General features: G+C 33.6%; 1 protein-coding gene across 2 annotated transcripts in view; it reads left to right on the forward strand.

The window, feature by feature from the left end:
* bbg (big bang) overlaps positions 1–22,841 on the forward strand; it is a 316,775-nt gene that overhangs the window by 114,483 nt on the left and 179,451 nt on the right. The gene's annotated exons all lie outside the window — the stretch shown is intronic.

Genomic DNA, 22,841 nt, shown 5'->3' on the forward strand with positions numbered 1-22,841 from the left:
CAGTATGAGGTTGACTTTTGAAAACTTGGAAAAATCTTGTTGATTTTCTGACATTATGTCAGAATGAGAAGGAGGACGGAGGGAATCTATGAAGTACATAGGTACTCGAATTATACACTACTTTATTAAACTTTCAAGAATGACTTTCTAATATTTCGTCAGATTTTCATAAAAGTTGAAATTCTAAACACTGATTCAACTTGAGTAGAAAACAATTTCCATGATATTTTAAAACTTTCCTCGGAAAGAAGATTTCATGCCTATTTTTTTTGTGTTTTTGTATCATTTTTCTATGTTTCTTCATGCGATTTTTCATTCAGATCAGAGTTTTGATCCAATTAGCTTTTTGAGGACCAAATTAAGTCATTTTCTCCTGAGTTTTCCCGAAAATATTGAAAAAGAAAGAAAAATTGAGCTACGCGTATCTTTAAGATTACGAGTATAATTAACGAACATAGTCAACATTTCCTAACCCAAAAACACATGTGAAATCAAAAGTGTATCAAAAATTTTATAATTTAAATCACTTTTTAGAATCAATAATTCGTGGTTCTGTGATTCGAGTTACATTTTATGATAATTTTACCCAACCCAAGTCAGATTTGATTCAAAAAACTGTGATTTAATGTGTAAATTTTCAACTAGGTACTCCAATACGTCGGTTCAAAAAAAATTTAAATTTAAAAAAATTGAAAAAAAACGAGAAGTTGTTACTTGAAGAAATGAAATCATCGATATCAATTATTATAAATCATAACATAATATTCGATACAGTTTCTACACACTTCCGACGTTTCTGCTTACGTTAGCAAAACAATAACGCAGCTCATCTTACAGCCAATTCAAAGAACTTCGCGTACGTACGAGCTATTATAGCAGTATTTCCAATCCAACGCTTGGCAACTCTTCTGAGAAAACAATTTCAATATTATTCTTATACACCATCAACCATCAATGATCGCTAATAAATGTACGTATAAGTGACAGATGGAATGCTAACGTACATAGACATACGTACATTCGTACATATATCCAATCAGGGTATACGAGAGAATTAAATAAAGGTGGGCGTCGCGTCGGAATGCATTTCGCGCAACCTCCGACATTAACGAGCTTTTCTCCAAGTGTTAATTACAATTGTGCAAAGTATCTGTAGCTATGCGATTGAAAAAATACGCAATTTCACGAACACGTCGACCGTCGTGTAAGTCAATGACGTATCTACGAGTATGTGTAACTTACGAGAAATAAATACTCACTTACCTATGTACATCTTTATACGTAGTATTTTGACATGTACCTATACGGATTTCTATTGACGTCGTCGTCATGAGGATTCCAGGATCGATGGATTGACTATATAGTGCGTGAAGATGGGGAAAGGGTATAAGCTTGATCCGCCATCCTATACCCGTAGTACGCGGATATGATCCATTGATCAGCATCTGCCTGAACGATCGAGAAGACGATGGTTTTTCTGTACACGTAATCCACCTAGATTTCATTACGTAAATCGAGGCAAGGTTGAGTATGCGCGACAACATTTTACAAAATGAGTCTACCATTATCGCCGGATGATTATCGCCACGATTTTAAACCATATTTAGAGATGGCTGGTGTGAGTCTGCGTTTGATAGGCCATAAAAGTGCTAAGTATATCAACACAACGTGTAATTCTTCAAAGTGTGCATAGCGCGCTAGATAATTGCCAATTCGCATTTCGCAGGTCGAAGCTGCCTGCTCTGCCTTCTCTACTTATATACTCTTAGCATAAGATAACACCACCCATGCACAATCGCTAATCGTATTTATTTTTACACCCATGATTACCATTAGTATTCCGATATCGTTTCTGACGTGTTTGATTGCTGGTCGAGTGGTTGCGGCGGCGGTGGCGGCAGGAGGCGGAAGGTCGAAACTGTGTACCGTTGTCACTTGGAATTAAATGTACGCCACCACCGCCACCGTATATACCATAAGTATTCCCACACTTCGTATATGGAAAGTAGCCCAGTTACGCGAAATGTCTTTCCTCAGTTATGCGATTAGAACGTTAATAAATTTCATAATAAGTTGGTAATTTTAACGCCAAGCTGCGTCATCCGAGCGTAATAGATGCGACCGAGAGACCAAACCATGTTGCATCGTTGCATGGTCCTAAAGGTACCTACTACTATAAGGAGAGGAGAATGGTTACTTCTTGGTCGTCTATGTGAGTGCATACTGCATATGCGACCAATGTGAATAGGTGAAGTAAGAGTATAAGGTACTCGTATGAGGCATAAAAAAAACCTAAGACCTAAGAGGTAGATTAATTGCTTGAAATATGATACTCGCCGATTACCGGTACCGTGTATACGATTCATGGTTTAATTATAAGATCCTTCTTGGCAAATATTTCATCGTCTGCGAGATATATGAATCTACGTGATAGGTCATTTAGAGCTACATCCGCAATTCCAGGAGCAGGATACGTAGACGCTGGTCGTTGTCGTATGTTAGTGTGTTTTGTGAAATATTCCCTCGAGTCCGCATTCTAATATGTGACTTTTTTTCTAACTCGTGAGGAGGTGGTTTGAAATGTGGGATCGACAATAGAAACGACTTTATTCCTTGTAATTTACTCTGTGACGTGATCAGAAATCACTAAGGCGGATCGGAAAAAAAACTTACATTGGGTTCTGACCAAATTCAGGAAAATGAAAAAGATATGTTTTGAGTTTTTACCTACATACACCTCTTTGATGCGAAGAGATCCTAATCCAAATTTAATGGGTACTGACTGGGTCATTCCACGTCAATTCAATCAAGAAGTGGTAAGGGGGTCGGCGATCTTTTTGAAATTTTTCCTGTGGAAAGATCTTTTGAAGGGATGGCCAATAGCACAAATCGCAGCCCTTTAGCCCTTTTTTAGAGGCTGCTGGGGGATGTCAAAGTTTTCAGTGAACTTGAAATATCACTCATTGCAGCAGTGGATTACTCGATAACCGCGATACCTACCAAAATGGAACTTTTTCCAATAGTCAAAAGTTTTGAAAGGCTTTTTGATGATATCATAAAAATCAGTGTTGCCACTTTTTTTCGTAAGAAAAATTACCTGGAAAAGTTTAAAAACGTAGTTTTCATAATGTTCCGACTCTCAAAAAATTCCAAAAAAAATATGTTATGGACAACTTTTCATGCTGAACAACAAATTAAAAAATTGGGATGGCATTATGTCGTAACGTGGATTTAAAAAAATTGAAAGTTTTCGAAAAAAATGCGATTTTTTTATTTAAAACACGAAAAAAGTTTTGGTTGGTGAAGTTGAGCTATTTGACCCCGGGCTATTTTTACGTACCTATCCGTTGAAAAATTTGAAAGCCCCCCGCTCGATGAAATAAACTGATTGAACTCATCACAAAAAAATCAAAATTCGAAGAAATTCAAAAAATTAACGAATTTTAATTTTTTTGTTACGAGTGTAATTTTTATCAACTTTTTTATGGAATACCCCAGAAAGAGGTCAAAATAAGACGACTGAATAAATTCAAACTTTCTTTGATGCTTTGAATTGAAAATTCATTTTTTTCGAATTTTGATTTTTTTGTGATGAGTTTATTTCATCATTGAAAGGCCAGCGAAATTCCAGTGATAGGATTTGATCAGATTTGGTTAGATCAAAGTTTTGATCAGATTTGGATTGGATTTGTTCATTTCTGATCACATCCTGGATCTGACCAGATCTGCATTGATCTGAGCAGGCCAGATCAGATCTAATCAGATTCGGACATTCCCCACATCCAGTTGCATCTGACCAGTTCTAATCGGATGAGAATTTTGATCGGGCTAGATTTGTCCAGACGTGATCAGGTGCGAGCAATTTCACCTGGAAGGTTACTTTATTTCACAAAAGCTTTGATATTTTTGTTTTTTATTTCTTTTCTTCTCTTGATTTTTAGTCAATTATCTGTACAGCAACTAAATTTAAAAAACTTGAAAAAAGAACTGTAATGTAAAAACTTGAGCAAAATGATTGTTTAAGGCTATTCTCTCCCCCTGTTATCAGTAGCGATTTTTGATGAAAACTACGAACATTGGCCGGGGATTGTGCGAAAACTACTGGACGGATTTTCGTGGGGTTTGGTTTATTTTACTCAGAAAACATTCAAAAGCGAGGGTATGTCGAGATATTTTTGATTTATGTCATTTTGTGGCCGTCATTGGGAATTGAATGGAGGTATTATTGATGCTCAGATCTCCGTTGGAAAAGCTAAATTAGAAAATATGGCAACCATTTTTTTAATTTTCCATACCCTCGCTTTCAATGATAAATTATTAGCATTGGTGAAAAAAAATTGAAAGAATTTTGAAAATTCACGGAGAAATCCCCGTCTGAAGTTTAGATGGGAGCGGGTCGCGGGACGTAAGTACGACTAAATTCGTTCACTCGATTACATGCAATCTTATGAACGAACGATGAAAATAACGAACAAATCGGCTTCATATTTCGAACATTTTCACTGGGGTAGAGAATAGCCTTAATGAGCTTGGATTAGTGTAATTTTATTTGCTGTAATTTTTCCGTAAAAAAAAAATGGGTGGCACTATTTGTAGCTTCTAACCTTTGCCTCTCACCTTGAAAGTGATCTCAGACTTGAATCATTTAGCATCAGGGAAATGCACAAAAACTCAAAACGCATCTTTTTGGGTGGGGGAAAGAGGTGAAATTGAAAAAAAAACTGAATTTTTTCGAGAATTAGATGGGTAGCCTATTTTGAAGATGATTTTAAAAAGCACGTCTTGAATTCTTCTTTGTCAAAATTTCAAGCACTGGTTGCATTTTTGCATTGTTGGTGAATTGAAAATTCCAAAGAAAACCTCCAGTCATATGTAGTATCTACAAATTTTCTTTTTATTTCTTATGTTCTTTTTTTTTCAAACGTGGAACTGAACTGTGTAAATACGTAAGTAGTATTCAATTTTAATCAGTGGCGGATTTACCAACGCATTGATGGATAACTTAAAAACATATTTATTTGAGGAAGGTTATTGGAATTTCTTTTGATCCTAAGAAAACGTCTATAATTCTAATTTACCCGAGCGAAGCGAAGACAAAAGCTTTTGAAATTTTATCACATCCAAGAGGCCAAAAAACGTTTTTTCTGATGTGTGAAGATTATATTTCTGGATTTAATATTTCAAATTTGAATGAAAACTTTTTAAAAATTTCAATTTTAGAAAAGAACAGTATAAATTTGCCCGAACGAATAAAGCAAAAGCTTTTAAAGTTTTCTAATCCAAGAGGTAAACAACTTTTTTTTGATGCCCAAACTTAATTTTTCTTGATTTACTACTGGGCAAAAGCTTTGAAAAATTGTATAATCCTGCAGTAAAAAAACATTATTTTTAACTTTGGAAATTGTTTTTTCTGGATTTAAATAGGTACTCTTCAAAAATTTCAAATTCAGAAAAGGATAGCAAATTGGCCCAATTGAGCACAGCGATACCCTTACCCTTATGATTGAAAGAATAATAAAAAATAAATAAATATTTGCCAAGGACGTAAAATAATTTAGAAAGAAAGAGCGAAAACTTTTGAAAATTTGCTATTCAAAAAGTGGTAGAAAATTGCTTTTTATGTGACAAAAATTCCAATCTAATGCACCTACAGATGATTACATTTTTTTTTTGAATTGATTGGAGAAATTCAAAGAAATTATCAACTTGAAAAAAAGTCATGATTATAGAGTGCTGGACTCCAAAGCTCCCCTCCCCCCTCCAGATTCGTCCTTAGGAAGCTGTAATCTTTCGACTCACTTTGGTGTAGCACGATATAAATAAATTGGACTTTTACTCGCAGATCTTTACCTACCACATGGAAGATCTCTACCTGCATTTAATGGATCATTTCTGTCTTATTAAATCAGAAAATGACATAGGTAGCTAAGAATTAAATAATTTTTTCTGTAATACATATTCAAAAACTATCGTTAGAATTTCTCTTCTGGGGCCTAAATGTGCTTCTGGAGGCCATTTTCCCTTGGGACCCAGGGGGCTACTGCTCACTTATCGCTCGTTAAATCCGCCACTGATTTTAATGTTCGTTCCGTCCGTCTCGAGATCTAGAACAGCCACTTTTCAGTTACTTTAAAATCTCCAAATAGTTTTTAATTTCCTACAGAGATTTGAAATTGCTGTGAAGAGGCAAATGTCAAAAGCGAACTTTGGCATATCTATAATTTTGATTGTTGTTTAGGTAAAATATACTAATCTATAGTTGTATTTTTCTTTGTTTCAGGTGAGTACGAATTTTCTTTACCTATAATGTATGAATGTACGAAGATAAATATGTAGGTGAGTTATTTTTTGTTTTTTTAAAACCTTGCCAAAATCGATGGAATTGACTATTAGCTAGCTTATTTAGTTCTTTGAAATATTTAAAAATACATTATGCAAAAAACTGATTTGATATGACTTGTGAATCAATTCGTTTATATTTGTGTTAAAATTCAATTAGGGATTGGAATTCAAAAATGAATCCGCCCTTCTCCACAATTCTACAGTTGATACACCTATGTTTTCTAAGTTCAGCAGTCTTACTGATTAATGCACCACGTTGTTAAAGTTTATTCGCAGCTTAAATCATTTGGCTCAAATACGACCATTTATACAATACAGTTCATCTAAAAAGCAAAGCATCTAGGTTGGGCCATCAGCTCGCATTTAAATCTAGGTGAAATATTGGTACACATGCGTCGCATTACATTTATGTCGGCTCTAAAAAAAGAGAAGAAAAAAAAAGTCAACAGTATTTATGCGGAATGCGTGTTGATAATTTTCAGTTCAATGATCTGATAAAATTATTCGGTAGTTTGGTGACTCGGTATACCTACTCGAGATTATGCATATTTTGTGTTCTCGTATAAGCTTGTAGGTGTTTTAATGCTTAATATGATAAAATCGGAATTATTTTAATAGCAATTTGAATAAATTTCAAATACATGGAAATTCTCGTTCAATTAACAGTTCATCTTATTGAATATTCAAAATATGTTCAAACGTTGAAATAATTTAAGCCGTTAGCCGTAAATTCGATACTTAGCTTGTTCGTATAATAACGTCCAACGCGTACGACATTTTGTATACTATTCGCTTTGGCTGAGTGTGAGTGGCTGGTGACTGGCTCTGGATGATTTTACACACTCGTGTATCGTAGATATCTAGTAGTAGGTCTAGGTTTAGGTAGAGTACACACCGGTTAGTGAAGTTAACGTATATTAAACTACAATTCGGAGAGCTTACTCGTTTCGGGAAACTGGTAATAGGTATTTTAATTATTCGCCTATAAATACCGTTGTATTATAGTATTTTAATCATTGCGAAATCTACGTGTGTTTTGATTCGATTCCAGTTCTACCAACCAAGAGCGAGGTCAGGTCTACGCTACTGGGTTTTAAGTGCATTTAGTATAGGTACTTTGCTCTCTTTGATGTCCGTTAGATGGCTTGCCATTTATATTAGATGACTTTCGATACTTCATAATAACCTAACCATATGCTGAATGTCGTGGTCGAGATTTGCGCACCTGGGGAACCAGATTTCATCAATGCTTGCAAATGTCTTAATTAGTGATTGACTTTTTTATTTCGAGGATTACGAAAATATATTGGTTATTGGCGGATTTAAATATTTCATATCAGATTTTTAAAATCTTGAATCTAGATAGGTATTTATGTTGAAATTTTCGCTTATTGCTGCAATGATTTAATTGTTTTTTGAATAGACATTCTTCTGGACTTGGACTTGGACTAGGTTTGGAATTTTACTCTCTTAAATATAGATAGAAGGTAGGTATAATTTTTTAATAATCGAGTCCAAGTGAAATGATTCCTTTCCATCTTTACGTAAGTTTTTGGCTCCCTCTGTGTGGGTGGATGAATATCTGCATTCGGTGAATAAAATCATATAGATCTGGATGAATATTTGTACAATTTTTTTCGCATTCGGAATTATATTATATTGTGCTATATTTGTCGAATGGAAAAATTAACATAATATATTTCAAAAGTAGGTAGGTACGTAGAATACCTAATATAATAAGATATTTACATGTGAAAGGATAGGTAAAGAGAGTAAAATTATAGCAAAATAGATTTTGCCATCGCAAATCATTTTGAGATCTCTTTAACTCGATCAAAATAACGTAGGTGTGCCCGGTTTTTGAAAATCTTTTCATTTCGAGTCAAATAAGGTGATACAGAAAAAATATATAACACTATGCTTAAAAACGAACAAGCATGAAACATATCTAGAGATTCGTTTCAGTCTTGCTCTATAGCAATAAGCACTGCATCGAAGGTTATATGCAAAATACTGAAAACAAAAGCATATAAGCCGAAGAAAAAAAAAAAAAAAAAATGTAGTAAAATTCTGAGTGTATTACTGGACAAAGAAATGTACGAGATTTATTCCGACAAAAGAATACGAGTAGTTACATGCGAAATTGAGGGGTTTTGACCTTGAAGAGGATTAGTTTCGGTGAATGGAAATGGCAATAAATTACTAACGAGAGTCGAAAATGGAGTACTTTCGTTTTTTGTTTATTTTTTTCTTCTGTGGTGGAAATTTGTTTTCCCTGATTATCGAATTTCGTAGTACTCGAGAGCATGAAAAATTTGCTTTTTCACCCTTTTGCTAATTCTAGTGAGATTACTAATAATGTAATCGCTGAAAATGTTTATTGATCAGTGAGTGCTTCTTCCAACAAGTACCAAAGAGCCTATTACATAGATCCAAATTCCACAATAATGATGCTAAAAATATTCCAAATTTCCAATGGTGAAAATTTATTAATTTTTTCTCAAGTTACTTATGTATTATTTGTAACTTGTTTGAAAAGAAAATTCATTTGACGCAATGTCTGCCCTCTCCATGATGGAGAAAGCGAAGCTCTAACTTGGTAAAACTTTTTCTAACATTTAAATTCGCCATAATATTTATTGGTGCACAAGCCTGCTCCTCATTTTCCAAAGAAAAAGTGTCATGAGCAAATTTTTGAATCGAACAAAAAAACAAAAAAAATATGTACCTACCTACTTATTCAAAGACACACCACCACGAAAAATTTCAAGCTCTGGTATTTTCATTTCATTTATCTATTTTTAAGGAATTAAAAATTATCTACTTCTCACTTGAAAATTGGCAGATCTTAACGCTCTTTTACAGATCTCGAAAATCGATCGGTAGAAATCTCAAACCATTTTAGAGCGTCCTGGAAAAAAATTCCATGAATTTTTGATTCATGTCAGGTGTGTCAGTTTCCTTGAAAGTCCATACAGACGGGTGAATGATCTTAAGAGGCCAAATAGACAGGGCAATGACCTTATGAGGTCAGACAGGCAGGGAAGCTAGACAAGCAGATCAGTAACTTATAGAGTCCAAGTAAACGGGTCAATGACCTCAAAATGCCAGACAGGAAATAGGAATACAGACGACCTTGAGAGGCCAGACAGACAGGTTAATAACCTTTAGAAATCAGACATGAGGCAGGCTACATTGGGCAGCCAGAGACACCCAGACAACCTCGAGAGGCCAGACAGACAAATAGACAGACGACCTTGGGAAGCCATACTGATGAGTTTAATGACCTTAAGAGCCCTGACTGGCGGACAGATGATCTTGGACAGCCAGACAGGCACTTAGACAATCTTGAGAGGCCAGACAGGAATACAGACGACCTTGAGAGAGCAGACAGACGGGTTAATGACCTCGAGAAGAACTGATTTGAGTCTTCAAATTTTGTCCAACTATTAGATACTTATGTATAAAAAAATATTTTTTTTTGTGAGGAATTCCCAGAATTTATTATGCTTACCAGACTTTTAAAAAACGCTGAAAAAATAAGCAAATTTCCAACATTTCAATGTGAAATAGCACGCATAGGTAGGTATGCCAGATTTTCTAGTCTGTTTTTCCAAAGTTTACAATTTATGTAACCAATTCTTGACATGAAGTAAAAAAGATATCCATGATTTAAAATTTTCTTTGCAGAGGTGACTTTAGCCTCATTTTTTTAAATTTCTCAGTCCTCAAAAAACCTCACAAAAAGAGCTTTGTAATATTTGACACTAAACATATAAACTTGAATTAAGGGTTCTCATCACCTCCTCCCCTCCCCTCCGATCAATGTGTGCAGAAACATATTTCTGTATTTTTTTTTTCATAAGTCATTTTTTGTTTTGTTTTTAGAGATAAGACATTGATTTGTCAACGTGAAAATTTGAAGTTTGGTTTAAATTTTTTCATTTTCAAACTTCCTCATTCAATTGTTGGAAATTTCGAAGGCAATTTTTTTGGATAGCAAAAATTCTATGAATTTTAAAAAGTCTGTAAACTGATTTAAAGTGTCACAAATCGGCTAATTCAGCTTGTAAAACACTGAATTTTATTCGAACCTTATTTCAGAGTTTTTTTGAAAACTTTTTTTAAAAATTTTTTTACACTGATCGAGCGTAAGAAAATTCTAAAAATTTATGGGGATTATACACAGAAATCCTCAGATCACCGCTAATTGATTCTGGAGATCGAAAATAAGACATCCGCCAAATTTTTCCCCTCTACGTTCGTTCAATCAAATTTTGATTCTTTCGAGATAGGTAAATGGGTCAAATCCAAATTTTTTAAAATCCAGCAATTATCAAAATAAAAACGAAACTCAGCTTCTGATATTTTAATTTGTAGTGTACTTCGGTATCCCTACTTATTCTTTCAATTTTTCTAGGTGGCTTCAGAATTCTGAAAAATTAGGTACATAAGTACCACATTTTTTTGATATACTTTTTCAATATTTTGTAAACTTTTCAAATCATATATTTTGATTTTGAATAAAACTCACTCTCTGTCCCCCTGTCATAAACGAAGAAAAATTTCAACCACTGAATGCAGTTTATCTAATAGATTTTCCAGCCTTTCTCAACATTATAATCAATTAATCAATTAAATTTTTTTTGTATCAAAAATAATCTATTTTTTGAAAAATTTTGTCAACACGGATTTTAGCTCTTGTAAGAGCTGTTGTAAGTCTGAAATGTTCAGCAGAATTATTGAAGCTTATTTGGCCAGCTCGGATGCCCTTTATTTATGAAATTCAAAAAAGAACATAGGTGTAATTTAGTTGAATATTTTGATCCATGACTTCCAGACCTTTTTGAAAGTAAAATAATTGTTTACATAAGAAATAACTTTTTCATTTTACCTATGTACTTATTTTTAAAAAAATGGATATCTTGATTATCATTTTTGAGAAAAACAAACTGTTATTCCAAACAACATTGGAAAAAAGATTACCTACTTGACTTCTTCTCCTTCCCCTCATACCTTCCAACAATCTTTATTTATTCCTCTTCGTAAAATAATCATCCACATCAGCTGTGCGCCTTTTTATACATTTATGTATGTAAATTTCGTAGGTAGGTAGTCTAAAATTAAATAAGTGATAATTCTATCATTCTACCCCTCTCCCCTCCTCTTGACCACCCAATTCTCAATTAGGATTAGATAATTTGATAGCAACTTCTTTGAACCCTCATTGTCTCCTAAATTACACAATCACACGATTCCACAGACCCACCACCAACAACGTTTTTGTGAAATAAAACGTCTATCGACCCGTCAATAAAAAATAATAATTCGATAAATACCTCATTACGAATCAACCATCTGCGACATGTGCGCAAACAATGAAACCAGTACCATAAAGACAAAGGTCTTTCTCATTATTTACCAAAAATAATTCAAGTAGGTAGGTGGAGGTTTTTTCTTCGGATGGTGTTGGGTTGACCATCGATCTTCTCGATACGATACAATTAAGCCAACTCGCGTCGCGTCGTCGACATTTAAAAAAAAAGTTTATGAAGCTTGAAGATGATTCGACGACGTGAGGACGTTGATTTTTTTATTATAATGGTAAATTAGTGTTTCGAACAAGCGCATGGTTTATGGCTGCGTTTAATGGAATTGAAAAAGAGGTAGAGGGAAGGGGGAAACGCCAAACAGCCCACGAAGAGACGAAAGTACGAGTACACTGGTAGCAGGTACTACCGTATAATGCCATCAAAGGCGGTAATTAAGAATACGTGCAAATCATCTCTCACGTGCACGTATACCTTACCTCTACCTATACCACCAATCTGTACATCATTATTGTATAAAACAGCGAGCAAAAAAATATATTACGCGTATATAAATTAAGTACATCGTCGTCTTCATCGTGGAAATAAGGAAAAAACCTCGTTGAGCACCATCTGCAAAATGATTGTATTTTTTTTCACTCTCTTTAGCTGTTATACGCGCACGAAGTCATCGAGTATATAGCAAAAGCAAAGGTATATACGAGTACGTTTTCATTTACAAAAATCCTACGCAAAATGGCAAAGATGTATGACCACTGGTGCTCCACCTAATCGGCCATCTAGTATAATATGGATACAATAAACGACATCGTTGTCCAATTAATGACAATCAATTACATCGTTATACATTCGCAATTGTGTGTTGTTTTTTTTTCTATATACGAAAGCGATAGATCATTCACCCGGCTGGTTGAAAAGGGGGGAAAAATTTTTCCATGTATAAAAATATTCAGCATGTGGCCCGAAGAATGGGCGTCATCTTGCAACGGTACGGAATCGAAAAAACAATGCAATCAATTCGTCGAATTACATCGAATATCACAAACGTCGGCTATCTGACGATATTTATCTGCAATACGGTTGATATTTTTGATGCCACACCTTTTATTAGTGGCCGCCATGTAACCACTCGTCCACTATATGCGATCATCTTTCGTGATTTCGATCATAAACCACGTTCCGAAGCTAAGTTTCATGTACTTAGTATGCGAACGGCACGGCATCGAGAAGGTGTAAAAATATGAAAAATAACCAGCAACACCGCCTTTTTATAACTTTTATTTCCTTTCTACCTATGTCTGGTTATATATGCCTGTGTTCTTGCGATATGGACAAATGCAAAATATCGGCCTCGGCGACGCAGCGCAGCGCAGTGTAGAGCGCACGAATCGGCCAAATATGAATTATTAGCTCGCAAACTCGTCGTATTTACATTTTAGTCAAAACGTACAACTCGACGAAATCTTAATACCGTAATTTCTGCATAAAACGACATCGTATTCGCATCTTCTCGCCACTCGAACCAGTTATAACATCTGAAATCGTCAACCTTAAAAATATGAATCAGGAAAGGTTAAGAATTAACCGGTTTTATCAAACGCACGCTGAAAAGTTTATTAGTTCAAATGTCGGCCAAGATATCGGAAACCCTCGGCTGAATTCAACGATATGGCCTACCTACGCATTAAATCGTCAAAAAAATAATTTTAAGGTGTATTAATTTTTCATAAGATGAAGTGCCCCAATGTGACACCTTACGGGTTTTTAACCGGGGGGGGGGGAGTAAATCCAACCTGACAAGCCATGAATGAAACTTATTGGCTTCAAAGTCACACCAGTCGAAAGTAGAGAGAACTTCGCATCTATTTATAAAGCCTTACTTTTTAAATTTTGATCAAAGTGCGCGAAATTTCGTCTTCAAAAAATTGATTTTTTTTTGCCCAAATGAGGCCAATTTGCAGAGGCGTGCTGAAGGGGGGGGTCTGACCTCCTCGCCCTCTGACCAAAAAATGTTGAACATTTTTGGGATACCTAAATTGGGCGAGTTAAAAAAATGTAGGATTTGGTAAGTTGGAAAATTTAAAACCGAGGGTTTTTACTTCTTGAATTATAAATTTTCAAAAGCTTTTGCCCTCGTTTCGCTCACGCCAGATCATTTCATTTTTCAGTTTTTTGACTACATGGAAAGTAGAAAAATTGACTTCTCACATAAAAACAATGTTTTACTCGAAATTTGTCAAAATAAGGTCTCTTAATTTCAGCCGAAACTGCCAGAAAGTCCAAACTTTTGCTAAAATATTTTTCAAAAAGTCCTATTTTTCGTAAGAAATTCGTAAACAATTTCTAATTTGTTCCAAAATTGGTTCTTTTTAAAAACATAAAATTTTGTTCTAATAAAATAAATAATTGTGAATTTTTTAGAGCTTTTGCCTTCGCTTCGCTCGGACCTTATTCGTAGGTATTTTTGAAAATGTTATAATTTCGTGAAAATTAAAAATGTTGAAACTATGAAAATCAACTTTTTGCATAAAGAATGATGTCGTTTTGAGTCTCAAAATACCAATTTTCCAGAGCTTTCGCCCTCACTTCGCTTGGGCTAAATAATTTTTCTTCTCCTTTCTTTGACCAAATTCGGTAAAGGGTAGAAAAATTGACTTCTCGCATCAAAAATAATGTTGTTCAACTATTGCTCTCGCTTCGCTCGAGAGGCTCGGGTAAATATTCAATCTGCTGAGCAATTTTTCGAAAATTTTCAAGAATAAAAAAATTAACTTGAGAAACGGAAACATGGTCAAATCAAAATTTTTTGCATAAAATAATCATTTTTGAAGATTTCAAATCATTAAATTTTTTTTTCAACTTATCTTTCAAAATTTGTGGTCAATTGGCTGGAAAAATCATTGAGGGAGAGGAGGGGGAGGGGTCTGCGAAAAAATCTGGGAAAATTTCAGTCTCGCCCTCCTCTTTCCTTCTCAAGTACACTCTTCATTTAGTCACGCCCCTGCCACTTGAAATGTGTGAAAAGCCAAATGTGGCCACCTAAATCAGCCCTAAAGTGGCCACTTGAAAAATGAAGAAGAAAATTCAAATAAGTTGACCTAACAAGCTGAATTTTGGTGTATTCCCTATTTTTGACCCACCAAATCTACTGAAAACGGGTTTGAAGCGGTTTGAAATGCAGTTTTGGAGCCTCCAGCAGATTTTTCAAAATGGCAATTCTCACAAAATCTTCCAAAATGTAACTGAAAAGTTGTGATGTTAAAATTTTCGCATATTTAACAGGACAAAAACAGGACAATTTCTCATATTTTACTTGAAAGGAAATGGGAGGGGTTCAGTCAATTTTTTTCACTACTTTAGAAAACCTTTCGATTTTTTTAAAATTCAAAATTTTCAAACGTGTAGACCTCCCCCCCCCCGCCCGTATGTATCATCACATGAGAGAAAATTTTTGAAATAAGGGAAGAATAAGTAGAAAATTCAAAATTTTTCGATTTAAAATATGAAAAAACAAGCCATTTTTCCAAAAATACCTCAATATTTTTCAGAAAAGGTAGTCCCCAAATTTTTGTTTCATATGATTAAAAAATAGTAAAAAAGACAAAAGCCGGACAGCTCCTCAACTTCAGAAAGCATTTCGATTTACGAAAAAAAATGGAGAAAACAGCAGAACTTTCTGATGGACGCCCTTTTCAAATATTTTAACCGTTTGGGAATTCACATAAAACCAAAATCCATCACTGTCTTTTTACCGAGAAATAATTCACTTTAAACCTTCGACATATTGAATCGACTGAAGGTGGTTTCAAGCCGTTGTGGAATCACCAGTGACATTCTGGAAATTCCAGATTTTCATAAAGTGCCATATTGAAGCAATTGTAGCATATTAGATGAATTTTAGCTTTCCAAGTTCATTAGATAAAATTTTATGAAAATTTCAATTTTGAAAAATCTGCTGGAGGCTCCAGAACTGCTCAAAACGCTTCAAAACCGTTTTCAATCGATTCGAAGGATCAAAAAAAGAGTGTATGTATGCTAAAATTTAGCTTCCTAGTTTAATTATTTGTAGGTGAGATTTCTCTATTTACTTTCCGAGTGGTCACTTTTGGTCAAAGTATAGGAAAATTGTGCCTATTGGTTCAAAGATGATTGCTCATTGATATTCGTAAAAAAATTTAAAAAGTGCTTTCTCATTTGGGAAATCCAGATTCGCAGTTGGTAAATTCATATTTTCTGCCACCAGGAATTTTCTTTCGATTTGTATCTGGTTACCTACGTCTCGTTTATAAACAATTACTTATACTCTTTTTCTTTGCGATAGGTAAGTAAATAAATAAATAGGTATTTGACTATGGTAAAATGATTCCTGTGGTCTATCCGGTCTCAGTTTTAATCTCTAGCGACACTTCGGCTGGTCATCGATACAACTTTCTCAAAATAGTATAATAAAAAAGAAAGAAAGAGAAGAAAAGAAAAGCCAAAATCGTGTATTTGTATTTGTAAATTTGAAAGTAAATCCGAAAGTAATTCGTCTGCTGCAATGATTTAAGTACAAGTATGGAAAATACTCGTACCCAACTACTTATGTAGGTAGGTACATTGAAATTTCGAAGAAAATACTTATAATACCTATAGCTAGGTACATCTATGTACTATGTACATGTCACCCTAAACTCGTAAATTCGGTATGACCTACTTCATATGGTACGTGTCAAGGTAATGTATGGATGGTACTTTGGTTTAAAGTAAACGTTTGTGTACTGCGAAAAATATCATTCTACGAGTACCTACGTTGTTGATGTCTGGAAATAAACTCGGTACATGTAGATGCGTGGGTAAGTGGAACTTGTTTTCTTTTAAGCTGTTACCATTGATTACCACCCTCTCGTTTGAATTAAACAAACAAAGCCAGACTTATACGATAACTGGTTAGCAGTTAGGTTTAAATTATTATGGTACGAGCTAGGTAGTAGGTAAAGGTATATCTCCGCCACGGAGGATAACCCAATTTACCAAATGACTGATAGGCTTTTCAGGTTGCTTTATTTTTAACGGTGCCAAATTTGTCAGGTGATTTACACTTTGGTTAAATGAGCGTTTGACGTTCGAAGGTGAGATTTTAGCGATATAGATTAACTATATGTTTGCGGTCTTCGGGGCCTAGTTCGACTCTGTTCAATTTGTAAATACGATCTGGGCACCGAATACCTATCTTTATTATGTGGGTTGATGAGATATTATGAATATTTTGAAATTATACAAACAGATGGAAATCAAATCTGTTATTGGAAAAAGTTAACTGTTAACACTACTTTGTAACTTATTCTTATCATCGCCATATGATTTATACTTTTACTTTTTTTTGTCGACGATATTGTTTTGAAAATCTCTGATTTCAACGAGGCTTTCTCTTATAATGTGGTTTTGAAAAATTTCATTTTAATTCGTACCATGCGACTATACAATGTGACGATATTGAAGTACTTAGAAGGCAGAAAATAGAGAAAAAAACGATAACAGAATCATCGGATATAGTAAAACGATGATATAATATGCTAATCGTCTATTTATATTTGCGCATGAATATTTACGAGCACCGAGGACAAACAAGATTGACACTAAGTGACTTTTAATGTTTACAATTTTTGTCTCTCTCTCTCTTCTTTTTTTCTTTGAATATTCGTCAATATGCGTTATCAGATGCATTCTTCTTTTTTCATGATGTTGTTGTGAGCGGCGTTGTTTTAGAAATAGCCTCTCTCGCGGTGTTTAATATAATTGCGTCCTTTTTGATGTGATTAAAGAGGTTGAAATGAGCCTGGATTGGATCACTTTTTTCTTCAGACTGTCGTCTTACAATGGAAGCTTCTCGAGTTATCGATTTTGTTCAATTTTTAAAGGGTATGATTTTTCGTTATACGACAAAAAAAAGCCCCATGACAAAGTTTTCAAATAATCACTACCAGTAATTTACCAGTAATTAGAAGTACCAATAAGATAGGTGCGATTTTCCAAAAAACTATTTATGTAAAGTTACCAAAAAATTACCTGTAATTTACTAAAAAATGCTGGTAATTTACCAAAAATTACTGGTAATTTACCAAAAATTACTGGTAATTTACTAAAAAAAAATGCTGGTAATTAACCAAAAATTGCTGGTAATTTACCAAAAAATTACTGGTAATTTACCAAAAAATTACTGGTAATTTACCAAAAAATTACTGGTAATTTACCAAAAAATTACTGGTAATTTACCAAAAAATTACTGGTAATTTACCAAAAAATTACTGGTAATTTACCGAAAATTACTGGTACTTTACCGAAAATTACTGGTATTTTACCGAAAATTGCTGGTAATTTACCAAAAAAAAAATGTTACCAGTGATTTACTGAAAAAAAATTACCAGTAATTTACCAAACATATAATTTTTAAAAATGAGCAAAAAAGTGAAAATTATTTTTCATAAAGTAGGTACTTATCTAAAAGTTCCAACTACCTAATTTGTTTCAATTTTTCTTAGAGCTGAAATGTCAAATAAAACGTTTCATAAAATTTTAAAATATTTAAAAAATAGTTTTTCCAATTTTAAGAAAAAACACAAAGAAATTGAGATTTCAAATTTTTTAGTAACAACTCAGCAAAGTTGACAAAAAATTAACAACCATGCTCGAAATCATTAAGAAATCAGTAAAATTGATACAAAAATGGTTGAGAATTGTGAAAAATAGAAACAAAATCATAAACAAGGTAAAAAAATAGAAAAATTAAGTAAGTAAACACATAAGACTTTCAGAAAATGAAGAGAAGAATCCAAAACCCGATAAATGCTCAAAATTCGTATTGGAAAAAAAATGTAAAATTCATAAAAAATCAACAAAATTGACGAAAGAATCAATGAAAATGCCAGAAAAAAGTTGTCAAGCAATGCTAAAATATTGTGAAATTTAGCAAAAAGATAGATACGTAGTTACACAAAAAATGGACAAAATTGCTCTTTGATCATTTTTTCGGTTTTTATACAATTTTAATCAACTTTGAACAATTTTTTTGTCAACTTTTCCTGAAATTTCACAAATTTTCAATCATTTTTAATGACATCTACATATATTTGTGTTCCTATACAATTTTTCAAAACCATTTTATACAAACTGTGCAAAATTTTGAATTTGACGAGTTTTGCTGAACTTTTATTAATTTTTGGTATTTTTGAATGATTTTAATGCTTTTCAAATCCTTTAATATATTTTTTAATAGGTTGGGTTGTGCACTTTTCACTAAGTTTTAGAAAATTTTGACGTGTCATTTTTAACATGTTTTAGTGAAGTTATAAATGCAATTTTCGCTGGATGTTGTCAAATTTTCCTGAAAATTCTTCAAAAATTTGCACAAAATTTTATTAGTTTATCAGTTTTTGGCGATTTGAAATTATTGCGATGCTTTTGAATGTTTTTTTTAATATATTTTCACATACGTGTGATTTTGCCATTTTTTAAAATGCAATTTTCACTGAAATGTCGTCAAATTTCGCTGGAATTTAATTTCAGTTTCAATTATAATTTTTAATGATTTTAGTGCGTTTCAAGTATTTTTATGCCATTTTCATCATGTATTGCTTAAAATGATATTCCTATGCAATGTTTTGTACATTTTGCTAACTTTTGTTGAAATTTCATGATTTTTCGACCTTTTGAAATCCTTAATCAAGTATTTGATTTTTTTGGCTCTTTTTAATTTTTCCCAAGGCTAGAGAGTGATGAAGGCCTTAAATTTTCAGTCAATCATGTGAGCCCATTTAACCTTCATTGAGATCCATTCTTCAACTTTTGTGAAATTCGAAATGAATAAAAAAAAAAAAACGATTCCAATGTTATAAGAAAAACATCCTCGGCGAAAATATCGACTAGGATATCGATATAGAATAATTTTCCTCGACCATATTCCCATCAATGGCATACATTCTGGAGACGATTCGAATTCGTGTATTATTCTGTATCACGCGAAATGTTACCTATATTTGCAAGGGCATACTTGGCGATATTCGTGTTTGGCTTCTGGTCGAAAAATTCGATCTAATTTGCAGTCACGTTTCTTGCCTTTTTTTTCCTCTTCTTCAAATGAGCAAATTGCAATTTCACATCTCACATGTAAAAAGCTCTCTAACCGATATCCACCTACAAAACTTTCCCTGTTCACGAATACTTTATATGTACCTACTAATACGTCTCGTGCACCATCGCGTGCTACATCCAACCAATTAGAATATGCATTCGAGTTGTTACTAAAAAGTGCATCGCACATTTACTACAAATAAGTCATATTTTTCTTATAAAGTACATGCCGATTTGAAGAAGAAAAAAAAATGCACGAGGAAGTGAAGTAGGTAAAGTAAAGCAGGATAAACCGTAGGAATAATTTTTTACACGCCGACGAATGACGATGAGGAAGAATACGAGGCATAGAATAGGACACGTGCGATAGGTCAATGGACCGTGGATAACAGACGGCTTCCACCAGTCAAGGTTAGCCGTAATATTGTAAGAGAGTGCAGTGCGCGGTTTGCAGCACAGCAACCATCATCCTTGAATGACCTCCACTTTATACCGCAAACAACAATCTTACAAATGCTCGCTTTCGTAAACTCGCCCCCTTTTTTTCCTTTAACCGCTAAACCGTGTTATACTTTTGGGAAATTTGCGATTTTATATAAGTGTAGACTTAATTCGAATTATATTTCTTCGATGATACCAGACTTGTGATAATCTGGCAGTAATTACCTCGGTAAGATGCTCTTCGACTCTTCATCGTTGAATAAATAGGTATAAATAAAGCTATTTAATTAAAAATTAAACTTTAATAAATGGTATCCATTCGACTTTACAATGAAAATATTTCGATGTGCATGGTAAACCGGTTTGGAAATTTGACGGATATAAATGACGATTTCAAGCGTTACATTAATATCCTATACCGCATGAATGTGTGTGTAAAGAAGATGAGCGTATTTTAGCTCAAATAAAATAGCCGCGAACGAGCAAATTGACGAAATTCTTCATACCAAAGTTGAAGTTACATAGTTGCGGTGCCGTTGAAGAATTTGTTGTTGTTTTTACTAGCATACGAACTAGGTCATTTATGGTTTTGCGCCTTATTGATGGAATTTATTGAACGACCGAATTTTATGAGATGAAGAAAAGTCACCTCTTTCACCCTCCTATAAAATATTGTTGAAAATATGTGTTTGAAATGTCATAATAATATGCATTGAAAAATCATAGGTACCTACCTACGTATTAAAATTATCTGTTCAAAATCACCACAAAGAAATTCTCATTTTAATAGGTTTTCACTTTCAGCAATGTTTTACGTTGTTTAGGCAACAATTTCATAAATTATCGCCAAAAATAGACTTTCCAATTGAAAATTGATCAATGATCATGGTCAAAAATCGATTCAATTAATTGCGATTTTCGATTCTAATGTGATCAATCATACCAGTATTTGAAACGAAAAATTCAATAATTTTTGTCTCAGAAATAGTCATTTCGATCAAAAATTGATCATGATCGAAAATCGATTTGTTGAACCTCGAAAATCGATTTAATTATTGGTTTATTGCATTGTTCGATTCCAATATGATCGATTGATCGTATTATTTAAAATGCAAAATCAATTTTAGCTTAAAAATATCGACTTTAAAAAAATCGAAAATTGATCGTGGTCAAAAATCGATTCAATTAATTGCGATTTTCGATTCTAATGTGATCAAAATCAATCATACAAGTATTTGAAACGAAAAATTCGATTTTTGTCTCAGAAATAGTCATTCCGATCAAAAATTGATCATGATCGAAAATCGATCTGTTGAACCTCGAAAATCGATTTAATTATTGCAATGTTCGATTCCAATATGATCGGTCGTATTATTTAAAATGCAAAATCAATTTCAGCTTCAAAAATATCGACTTTAAAAATCGAAAATCGATCATGGTCAAAAATCGATTCATCGAACCACTAAAATTGATTCAATTGCGATTTTCAATTCCAATGTGACCGAATCTTATATTTAAAATGAAAAAATAAATTTTATTCTTAGAAGTAATCATTTTGATCAAAAATTGATCCTGATTGAAAATGATTAATTGAACCACGAAAATCGATTCATTTTCTAGTACTTGTCCTAAAAAAAAGTGGTCCTGCTTACAAAATGGCGGTCATTTTGATTGACAGGTCAGCCAAAATCGCAGATTTTGCGTTCCAACATAGGACTTGCACGAATTTTTTAAACCTCACAAATGTAGATCAAAAGAGCAGGCAAAAATTTATCATCTGAAAAAATTTCAAGTGTCAAAGTGTCTTTTTCGATTTTTGGTGAATTTTTGAAAATCAAATTTAGGTCAAAAATGAGGGAAAAAATCAAAATCTCACCAAATTGACCAAGAAAGCTGAAATTTGGGATATACCCTATTTTACTCATGCCAAATCGATTGGAAACAGTTTCAAACCGTTTTGAGCAGTTTTGGAGTCTCCAGCAGATTTTTGAAACTTGAAATTTTCCAGTTTCATCAAATTTAGATGGAAAGCCGAAATTCATTCTGCATACTAATTTCAATACGCTACCAAATCGACTGCAGGTGGATTTCATATCGTTTTGGAGCCTCCAGCGACTTTTTGAAAATTACTGGAGCCTCCAGTAGATTTTTGAAACTTGAAATTTCCCAAAATTTCATCAAATGGAGATGGAAAGCCAAAATTCATTCTGCAAACTAATTTCAATACGCTACGAAGTAGCCTGCAGGTGGATTTCAAGTCGTTTCGGAGCCTCCAGCGGCTTTTTGAAAGGTTGTATGGCGTTTTTTGGAAAATTGAATTTTCCAAAAAGTAGCTGGAAGCTTCAAAACCATTTGAAACCACTATGCAGTCGACTTCAAATCGTATTGAAATTTTACGAAGTAAATTTCAGCTTGCTAACTCCATTGATAAAATGCTGTGGGAATTTCAAGTTTCAAAAATCTGGCGGAGACTCCAGTAATATTCAAAAAGTCGCGGAAGGCTCCAAAACGACTTGAAATCCGCCTACAGTCGACTTCGTAGCGTATTGAGACTAGTTTGCAGAATGAATTTCGGCTTTCCATCTCCATTTGATGAAATTTTGGGAAATTTAAAGTTTC

The sequence above is a fragment of the Planococcus citri genome, chromosome 2 (assembly GCF_950023065.1).
Source record: "Planococcus citri chromosome 2, ihPlaCitr1.1, whole genome shotgun sequence".
Classification (NCBI taxonomy): Eukaryota; Metazoa; Arthropoda; class Insecta; order Hemiptera; family Pseudococcidae; genus Planococcus; species Planococcus citri.